Source organism: Lissotriton vulgaris, unplaced genomic scaffold (assembly GCF_964263255.1).
Source record: "Lissotriton vulgaris unplaced genomic scaffold, aLisVul1.2 SCAFFOLD_8822, whole genome shotgun sequence".
NCBI lineage: Eukaryota > Metazoa > Chordata > Amphibia > Caudata > Salamandridae > Lissotriton > Lissotriton vulgaris.
The window spans coordinates 12,394-23,298 of NW_028245538.1; the positions used below are offsets into that span (position 1 = coordinate 12,394).

Genomic DNA, 10,905 nt, shown 5'->3' on the forward strand with positions numbered 1-10,905 from the left:
TGTCCGTTTATTTTATCAGAAGGAAATTATCTTTCACTTTAACTATGAAATTTGTTTATTTGGACCTTCCTTAACCATGAATAATGCCTAGGCATTGTACCTTTTTAATTCTTGGTTGTTATAAACTAATTTAATGTTCTTTTAACTTTTCTACTGTTTTTAAATATTTTAATATTTAATTGACTCTGTGTAAAACCCGATACTGTAAATTATGTGCCCAAACATGATGAAATGTAATTTAATGTGTCCAAATATGATGAAATGTAGATGCAATATAGCTTATATATTAGGGTGCCCATTATAATGTATGTATTGAAGGTTTCTATACTGTTGTATATTTTATTATGAACTGTATATTTTATGTTATCGTTTATGTTGCAAATGCAACGAAATAAAGATTGAACTTGACTTGACTTGACTTGATTTTAGCTCTAGCCACAGGCCTAGAGGCATCTAATGAGTTCCTTGGATGTCTTGTTAGGTCACTGATGCCTGCACTCACTCATTTGTTAGTTTCTTTTTTACAAATTGACACAACCAGTCAAGGGTTAGGAGGCTTTGAGGTGTTTAGGGCTCCATCCAACATTTTGGTTTGACCCTGGTGACCACCATTCAAAATGTAATCCCAGTGCTGTCAAATTGCTTCTGGTGTTCAGTTTTTCATAGTTTCACAGTTTAGCATTTTCCATTTGTTAGCGGCCTGGAGCTTACCTGAAACTAAGGGTTTTTGCTTCATGTGTAGGGGAAAGAAACTTCTCCTTAAGTATAGAAACATAACTATTGAGAAGTCATATTTCGTATATTTCTATGGTATTTCCATTAATGTATGTTTTATTGGGCCCGATCCTTACCAATAGACGCTGACAGCAGTACTTATCACATTCATTATTTTATATTTTAAACAGTTGCATGTTTATGTATTAATGATGAATACATCTGCCTAAATAATGCAATCTTTTTTCCCCCTATTCAATTTGTGTTTTAATTCAAAGAAGCAGGGTACAATGTGGTCACAATATCCGTCTTCCTGTTCAAATACTCATGATATAGTCTCCCTTTTAAAACACCTTTGTTTCACGTGTGACTCGCCAGGCTTTGCAGAACCATACTATGCTCTTCCTGGAGGCAACTTGTCAACCTTTAACAGAATGTGCTTCCAGTCTAGTTTTTAAATTGGACTTATACAGTATTTGAAAGTAAATATAGGTCTTCTCACATAATACAAATTAATTTAATGTGCATTTTGAATGCAAACATCCCATCATACTAATATAAATTGAACTGGTCTTGAAGATTATCTTTCTTTGTTCCAATTTCAGGCTAATGATGCCTATCTGCAGATGGCCATTGGCAATGCTCCCTGGCCTATTGGTGTCACCATGGTTGGTATCCATGCTCGAACTGGTCGTGAAAAGATTTTCTCCAAACATGTTGCCCATGTTTTGAATGATGAAACGCAAAGAAAATATATTCAGGTAACTTTAATAGAGTAAAATCTCAAATGTAAAACTGGAAAATAATGTTTAATCTCCTATTTTTTCGGTTTTGCTACTGTAGTATTGTGTACTGGAGTGTTTACAAGGGGAAACATTACTTCAGTAAGCACTTGGTTTATTGAGTAATTGAGTATTAAGTTTATCAAATGTATTGAAATGCCCTTATGATCTGACTGACAGTCCTTCACTTGCCATCCATATTTGGAAAATGCAAGCCAATTATGAAATACAATATTTATTTTGTAGTTACGGTTATTCTTGTGTGGCTCCTTCTAATCCCATGCCTTAACAGTTCCTTCAAACGTGCCCACACATTAGTAGAGGTTCTTGTTTAAGTAATGGTTAACTAGGGAATTCTTTTTTTTTTTAATCAACAAATGACATCCATAACGAGCACAGGAAGTCCCAAAATGGCTTCTTGAGTTCTTTCTTCCCAGACTTTGACCACCAAATCACAATACATTTTTTTGGGAATCCTTCACTATCCTGATGTGCACCAGGATCAAACTGAGGAGCATTTCTTTTCTTACTGTACTGTGTAGAAAAGTACCCTTTTTTGGCATCTTTACCACTCCACTTTTTGCCTGACTCTGATGCATCTTTGATTGAATGCACTGCGTTCCTGCTAACCAGGATCCCAGTGCCTGTGTTTCTTCCAAAAATTGTACCTTAGTTGTTTTCACAATTGGCTCACATACAAGTCCCTTGTAAATGATATCAGTGGTACCAAGGGCCTTGTGATCAGAGAGAGCTGCTATGGGCCGCAGCATGTATTCTGCCACCCTAAGAGACCCTTCGCCAAACACAGGCATGTTTTGGTACAGATAAAAGTAAAGTCACATCCCTGCATGCCAATTGTTTCTTTGTTTTTTTTTTTACACAGATTGAATTGTTTATCTCTTGATGAACTTGTGGCATAATGTCCAAAGACTTGCTGAGTGGGGAGCCACGAGCTGCGAGCTTCCAGCTGTGCTGAAACTCCTTGTCGCAAAGGGAATCTGATTGCCTGGGAAGTGATTCAATTACAGAGTAGGCTGCAGGCCCTGTTTCTTCTCTTTCATGAAACTCTGCTATTTTGCAGGGGAGGGTTAGCTCGAATTCCCGAGGAATAGCCTGAAAGCCATACAAATGACATACGCGCTGTTCGTTCTGGATTCGGTACTGAAAATACAGTCAGTCAGGACAAAGTCTGGAGCGGGTGGCAACCCTAGCCTTCTTTGCCACCAATTCAAGATTTAGTCCTACCTGGGAGAAGGGAGGAGCAAACTATTTTCAGTAGCTTATGTTTACAATTCTAAGTTTGCATGTGCTAGACTGTTTCGACATATGATGCAGTTCATAATGCAGCATATCCTAAATACTGCCCCAGCAAGTGTTCCTCAAACTGGACAGGTGCAGTTAGCTGTGACCACAATTAGTCAGATGACCATCAGCTCCATTATGGTGAAGAGCCGAGCAAAACAAGAATATCGTGTATAGCTTTATCTGTGGTTTCTCTGGCTAACTCGTTTTCCTGCAAAAAACAGATTTTCCCTTTGCACACTGCTGAATTGCTATCATATCAATATAAACCTACAAAATTAGGCAAAAAGTAAATTAAAACACTTTATTATCACAAAACAATAATATTCGAGCTCATAATACACAATGTTGCATCATAAAATACATTATACAAATACATATATTCACATTAAAAATAATCCTAAAAGAGCTTTAAAAAAATTAATAAATTTCATACAAAGACCCGATACCACTAACAATCAATAATATCCAACAGCTTAAAGACAACACAAGATGTACGACCTAACTGCTTGTCAATTACAATTGCACATCTATTCTTACTTCTTTAACACGTGTATTCATACATTGTAAACATCAGTATATCACTATTCACGTGTCAATTTACAGATTGTGCCTGAAACAAAGCGTCAACGCGTTTCGGTGGTTTTCATATAATTATATCCACCTTTATCAAGACTGTAAAACTTTTGTTGTCTTAATCTTTTCAAGATTGTTGTATCTCTTCACCCTATTAATAAAACATATTCAATAGGGAACAGTCATTATGTACTTGTTAAAAAACATTTCTCTTTATCCATAAAACACCTCATATATATCAATGCCTTAAGGGGTATAAGTCTATACCTATCTGGGGAATACTCCACCTCCCTCCATCACCATTGGAGCCCAAATATTCTGCCTTTTTATAGGGGCTTTTGCCTGCCACTCATTGTTTATTTTATAGTTACGGCCTTGCCCTCTGGTTCACCATCAGCCTCTTTGTTAAAACATAGTCCTATGTATAAGGGCTGTTATCCTTTAATGACAGAGATGTAACTTATAGGGCATTTTCTTGGGTTAATTATACTCCAAGTTTCCTAGCTTCTAATTAATTATCTGGATTATTTTTCATTCATTGTGGGTCTATCCCACCCTCTCTAGTATGTTGTTTCTGGTAAATATACTACATTTTTTCTGCAGCCCTTCTTATCATGTGGGGGTATACACTGATCAAACATATTTTAAGACATTAGAGCATTGCTGATAGCTCTCCACATCTTTTATCTCACCTTATTATAATACAGGCCGACTTTCCGGACGGAACTCTTAGTTCTCCATTTATTTAGACGTGCCTTGTTATCATTATATTCAGGCTGTTTCCTAATTATAGGCAAGGGGAAATTGCAATTAAACACCCAGGGTACCAACTTTATTAGAAATAAACCTCCCCCCATCAAATATTTAAAGGCCCTTTACCTGCCACTTATTCAGATCGCTCTTATATGCGATATCCGGCTATTTCTAATTTTATATTTTTTAAAAACACCACAGGTCTCCTCGCGATTAATCATGGGCACCTCTCCTGGGATATCCCTGTTTCTATAAGAGACACATGAGTGGATTTACCCTCGTGTCGGATCTTATAGCTACAAAAGGCAATCCCTCTCCCTCGTAGCCTCCCATTGCTCGGGATAGTTACCTAAAATGAAGTGCAACTTCTCCTGTTCATTCACAAGAAACGTAATATAATAGCCTGGTCATTTGTTTCCAAATACTGCTTCCGTGTCACGCGGCTGAAATATAGAATGGAAAAGATATGCTTCAATCTGCGCTGCCGGACCCGATTCTGACCGTCTCTTAAACCCTAATGCTCATACCTAGCTCGTTATCCTCACACCGCATACCTTTTAATCGGCGTGTGTATTCCGTCAAATGGTCTCCCCGGGTTGGTATCGGATCCTCGAGGTTCATGTCTCGAGTGCTCCTATTTAGTTTGTACAAGGCCCATTCTCATAGGCCATTGTACTTTTATGACTCTGCCTACTTTCTCCGCTTAGAAAACCACATTGTGATTGGTCTATCCTCCGCGGCTCTTTGGTTACAATGTTTTTACCCCGAGGAAACTTTATTACTACCCTTCGAGTTGCATTTGCACAATAAAGATAAAAAATTCATTGCGATCATACGATTATTGACTCAAGGGTCCGATATTAGTTATGCTTACTGGTGTGCGTTTTTTCCCCTATTTTGTTTCTTTCTTTCTTTTTTTTTTTTTCTACTTTTCTGGCACCTGCCCTGCTGCAAAAGTTCCCAAAAAAGACCGCAAATGCCTCCTGCTTTTGCTACTCGGGATTCCCCATATTAGTCCTATATGCTCGTTACCAGTGGGACAATAGTAATGAGACCTCCTGGTGTAGATAAAAATCTCGCACCCACCATAATTGCATATCATGCAACGTCGGTGGGCGCAAAGGTCATCTTACCCAATCCACTTACCTATATTATCACGGACCATTCTACATTTGTTGTCCAGTGAAAATAGGATTCCTACTCTAATCTTAAATCCCTCTATTACAGATTCTATCCATTCCTACCCTTCAATAATAGTGTATCTATTTGTTTATCTAAGATGACTGTATTGAGAAAACACATGAACCACTGTTCAGGTTTCTTTCTTTTTTGGTCCAAGTCTCCTCCTCGTCTATCAACTGTTATTTTTTCTAGAACGAACCACTTAAAATAATTGAAATGATGCAGTTTACTTCTGTAATGTTCTGTCAGGGGAGCATTTTCTTTTCCTGTTTTAATTGCAGACCTATGTTCTAATAAGCGGATATGCAACTCTCTGCTAGTCTCCCCACGTATCCCAATCCGCAGGGGCATACCAGAAGAAAGAAAACGTTTTTCCTCCGGCAATTGTTGAAAGTGGTTGCAGTTAGGGTTTTGCCAGCAAAGTTAATCGTTTTACATTCCAGACATTGTGGGCACACAGAGCAAGTACCACATTTGTTGTTACCCTTTGCCACTCTCCCCAAGAGTGTGCTTTGGGTGACTTTAGTTGTTTTATATGTTTGCACCACAGCATTTCTAATTGTTTTATTTCTTCTAAATGAAAAAAGTTGTTTCTCTAGCTGTATATCTGTGTCATAATTTAAGAGTTTCCAATTATGATTTACTATGTTCTTAATTTGGTTACTTATGTTAGAAAATTGTGTTACAAACACTATTCTATTCTCCGCTGCATTCTTCTTCTCTTTGTTGCCTTCTAACAAGCTGTCTCTATTATAAAATCTCGCTCTCTTTATAGAGTTTTTTATCAGTTTATTCGGATATCCTCTATCCTTAAATTTCTGTTTGAGGACTTCCGCATGGCAATAAAAATCCGATATCGTCGTGCAATTCCTGCGGAGTCTTAAAAATTCCCCGAAGGGAATATTATCTTTTTGTGAATGTCGGTGGTTGCTGGCATATTGCAGGAGTGTGTTTTTATCTGTTGGTTTCGTGTATAATTCTATCTGTAACCTGTAACTCATTCTCTACGTCCTTAATTCTAATATCTAGGAATTCCACCGATGTATTGCTGTAATTGGCTGTAAATTTTAAATTTGGATCTCCCAGATTGATCCATTGTAAAAATTCCATGAAAACCGTGATGGCACCGCTCCATATGAAAATAATATCGATGTAACGGTGCCAGCAGGTTATATTTTCAAAGAATGGTGACATCTCATTGAAAATATGTTTCTGCTCCAAACTGCCCACGTAGAGACAGGCCAGACTGGGGGCACAAGTGGCCCCCATACTGGTCCCCTTGGTCTGCAGGTAAAGTTCATCCTTAAATAAGAACATGTTGTTCTTTAGCACCATTCTAATGCAAGACATGATAAAGATTTTATTTCCTCCATTTAGATCTTCTTCGTCTAATATGTCAGAAATAACCTCAATTGTGTCATCCTGAGGGATGTTTGTATACAGGGCTTCAATATCAAGGGTGACCAAAAGTTGGGTCACCCCGTTGAAGCCCTGGCCCTCAAACACAGATATTGCATGTGAGGTATCTTTAACCCCTTCGATGCTGATGACGAGCTCAGCTCGTCATCAGCCACGGGGGGCGTGTGCGGATGACGAGCTGAGCTCGTCATCTAACACGGCTTTTTTCAAAAAGGCGCGTAGCGCCAAAATTACCGCCGCAGCGATGAGGTTAAGGTATGATTTTTGCCACTGTACAATCGGTTTAAAAAAAAAAAGTACGTACTTGCTCAGAGGTTCTAACGTTGAGCCTATACTACTGACTATTGGTCTCATTGGGGGGTTGGAGATGCTTTTATGCACTTTAGGCAGTCCGTAGATTGCCGGGATTATAGGGTGAGAGTTCAGCAAAAATCTATACTCACTTTCACTGATCCACTCTTCATCCCTACCTCTTTTTAGCAGGCTCAACACCTCCTTTTTAAGATCGCTTATTCTTGAGAATTTAATTGGTTCGTAGTGTTCCTTGACATCCAAAAGTTCTCATTTTTTTCTCATACACTGGAGTGTCAAGATTTTCCTGCCTCAAACCAAATTATTTGGTGATGAGCATTAGAAATAGGTCCTTGACATATAATTGCAGTCTTTCACACTCATTAGTTCTCCCCACTGATTACCACCTCATTCCTGCTATATTAGATTTAAAATATGCATGGAGTATTTACTGTGGATCCCAGATCACTAACCTTTAATCAAATTGCAACATGCCCAGTGGTTTTATGGCTAGGAAATCTTAATCTGTTAGCTGGTTATTGCTTGATATTATGCTTTGTTTCTCAGGGGAGCATTGCACTAATTTGTAACTGAATTGCAAATATATTTTTGTTGTGTTTGTAGGGGTTGAAAAGGCTGATGACTATTTGCCAAAAACATTTTCCGACGGACCCATCGAAATGTGTGGAGTACAACGCGCTGTAAAGCCTCAGCAACTTCTAGTGTACGAAGACTAAAGGGATGTAGATCTCCTCCAGATCCTTATCCAGGAAAACTGGAATTATAAGAGACAAATCTCATGATTTTTTTCCCTTTTAATGCTGTTTGGATGCAAGGACGTGAACTGTGGGAGGAGTTCAGCTGATTCATGCCTGTAATGCCACAACTGCCTGCAATTCCTTTTTAAAGAATTTTGAATATGCACAGAAATATTAATGTGTCATTGTTTTAGATGATTCATTTTAAATGTATTCGAGCTAAAAGGGATATCATTTCCCACAGCTACTTTCAAGTTATTTTAAGGTGGCTGCCATCCCAGTAAACGTTGTCGAACACAATGTTGTCAGATACGTCAAATACATATTTATTTAATTGTGGATTAATATAGCTAACATGAGTTATAATGTGGCACCACCTAAACAATTTCATAAAAATACCTTTTAACTTGCAGAAATGTTGGTATCTTGTTTTTCTTTAATCACAGTGTTAATTCATATAATTCAAATAATCATAGGACATTTGTAAAAAATCTGAAAGTAAATATTTGCAAAATAAAAATCACTTTGGGAGAATATATATGTATTTGCATCTACAATGTTTTGCTTATAAGAGATGTATTTGCACCATGCTTACCATGCCATTGTTAGAACTTGACCTTCTTATCATTGTATATAGAATATTACTATAACTGTATAAGGACATCTGTCCAGGCATAGCAATCGGAGATTAACCCACACTAGATAACCTCCAAGCCCTGGTCAAGGAACAAACCATCACCAAACATATTGTGCCACAATAATCCTTTAGAAGAAGATTCTTTCCAGTAGAGACCTCTTAGACTAGAACTTAGAAGTATTATCCACCACCAGTATCCAACTGACAGTGTTATTCTTTAGCCTATGGCACAAAAACATTCCTAATGCTAATATTGTTAGCTATCTTGAGCACCTAGATATCACTTCCTCTACTCATATGATGTAAACTAATATCTGCCTGGTTTGAAAACCTGTTGGGTAATCAGACTGTACCAGGAGCTTGCAATGAAGAGTAAGTAGAAAGCACCACTGATGTCTTGCTGTTCCTCACAGCCTTTGAAGTATTAGTTGAGCCTTTGGTTGCCAGCATTGAGTAATACCAGCAAGGCAGAAGAGCTTAACTGAATTGTGTTACAGCAATGTTCTTTATTACCAGTGTAATCCCTGAGTGGGGACACTGATGCTGTGCTTCAGTAGCAGTAACCCTAACAGGAGAGCATACTGAGGTGGGTCTCTTTCTTCCATCAGAAGAAACGTTGATCATGTCCTGTCTGATTAAAAAAAGACCCGGTCCTTTCATCGCCCTGATGTGTGAATACCTTCAGTAGCACCTAAACCCCTCGTTGATGCCCTGTGCATTGAAGGCCTTGGTCCCTTTGTGTGCAGAGCACTGTCTACAGTCCTTCATTACCAGAGAATGCTGCATGAGTGATGGAACGGGCACTTTTGCAGAACTGTCCGTGCTGCAATTTGAAATACCTCTGCCAAGGGGTTCATACTGTGCTTGTGCTCTGACCACAATAGTGCCTCCTGTGCATCGTGTTTCGTCATCAGATCCAAGAAGACCCTGAAGTATTGAAAGGAGTGCATCAGAAAATGTTCCAGCAGAACTCCTCAGAGACCCCAGACATCTTCAAGTAAGACGATCCCCTCTGCACCGAAAAGCAGGAAGACACCAGCTCGTTTGTTATCCCAGCCACACAGTGAACGCAGTGTCTGGAAACAATGTAGTTGAGCTAGTCCTAGTATGAGGAGATGAAGGACGTCAAGCAGGTGCCGAAGACCAACATACAAACTAAGACCATGCCCAAGGTGTAAGTATGTATTTGGCCCCTGAGGACCATAGCATCAAAATTGACCAACAAAGGAAGCCCCAAACCGATGAAGAGCACTGTTCCTGAGTGAATCCGCCATTGGACCATGAGCACTCGCTCAAAAGGCAAGCCAAGGGTTCTGGTCGGCACCAACAAAAAATTCTGAACCTAGCTAATCTTTTATAATATTTTATCCAGCGAGGGCCTCATCCTGTTATAGCACCACAGTCTGTCATGAGGTCTTTCAAAGCACTGCAGCCTTTCATAAAGTGGACATGGGTGCCACCCGGGATGAGGACAACTTTCCTCTGGAGACGTTCTCCAAATCTGAGTGCGCCATTCAGACACTGCCCTTGCTAAAGGACATGTTAAAATCTGCTCCTGTCCATTTCAAGTAGCTTATCAAGGTGTGCATTGTGACCCTGAGGGTCAAAAGAAATTCAAACCCTCCCAAAATGATCCAGTGTACATCAAGGAGCAGATTCTTCCATACTGTCTTGTAGTCCTTACCACCTGCAAGCATGCCTTGTCCCAGGCCACTGGTGGTGATCTCCCTACAGACAAGAGGAGCAGGAAGGTGGCAGTCGGTGCAGCAACACATTGGTGAATAGTTAGTTGCGTGGCACTTCTGTTTGTGTACGGTAGGGCCCAGTGGACGGAGATGCAGGAACCACTTAAGCATCTCCCAGAGGAAAAGCTAGGGGAGGAAATCATGTACGAGGGCAATGTTATCTCTAACACCAGCATTCAGATGCTGCGGTCACAGGCTCTAGAGCATGGGTACTCGCAAACATTTTCCCAGGGGTCAAAAAGTTCATCTGTGGTGTGACTGAGGGCCGCATTGATGTCAGTATGGTGGTGATCAAGGGAGTGGAAGGTGTAGGTTGGTTGTGGTGGACGAGACACATGTAAATCTAGTGGTTTAATTGCACCTGGGAGCACTTCATGCTTCCGTACTTGATCAAACTCTGTGATCCTGGGCAATTGTTTTATTTTATTTTGCCTATTGGCATTATTGTCCGGGAAGGGAAGCATAAATGTTTGTTTCTAAATTCATGTATAAAAACTGTCACTTAAAAAAAAAAAAAAAACGCAAGTCACTTTTCTAATCTTATATAGTAAGGTGAAATGCTTCTACAGGTTCAGGAAATACACTTTTTTTCCATTTTTAAGGGATTATGATTTTGTTACACATTTCCTGCAAATTTCTTTGAAAATCATAGTGTTCTTAAAGATAAGTGGTGCAGTACAGCTTCTGTGCTTTTTTTAAAAAAAACTTAAGTTCGACTGTGAATAAATGCTTCCCATTTATTTAAT

The 10,905-nt window shown here is 39.2% G+C and overlaps 1 long non-coding RNA gene across 1 annotated transcript; it reads left to right on the plus strand.

The window, feature by feature from the left end:
- The first annotated feature begins 1,317 nt into the window (after nucleotides 1-1,317).
- LOC147666368 (uncharacterized) lies at nucleotides 1,318-8,315 on the plus strand. The gene is made up of 2 exons (XR_015304826.1): nucleotides 1,318-1,475; nucleotides 7,644-8,315. It is a non-coding gene; the product is annotated as an uncharacterized LOC147666368 (long non-coding RNA).
- The last annotated feature ends 2,590 nt before the right edge of the window (nucleotides 8,316-10,905 follow it).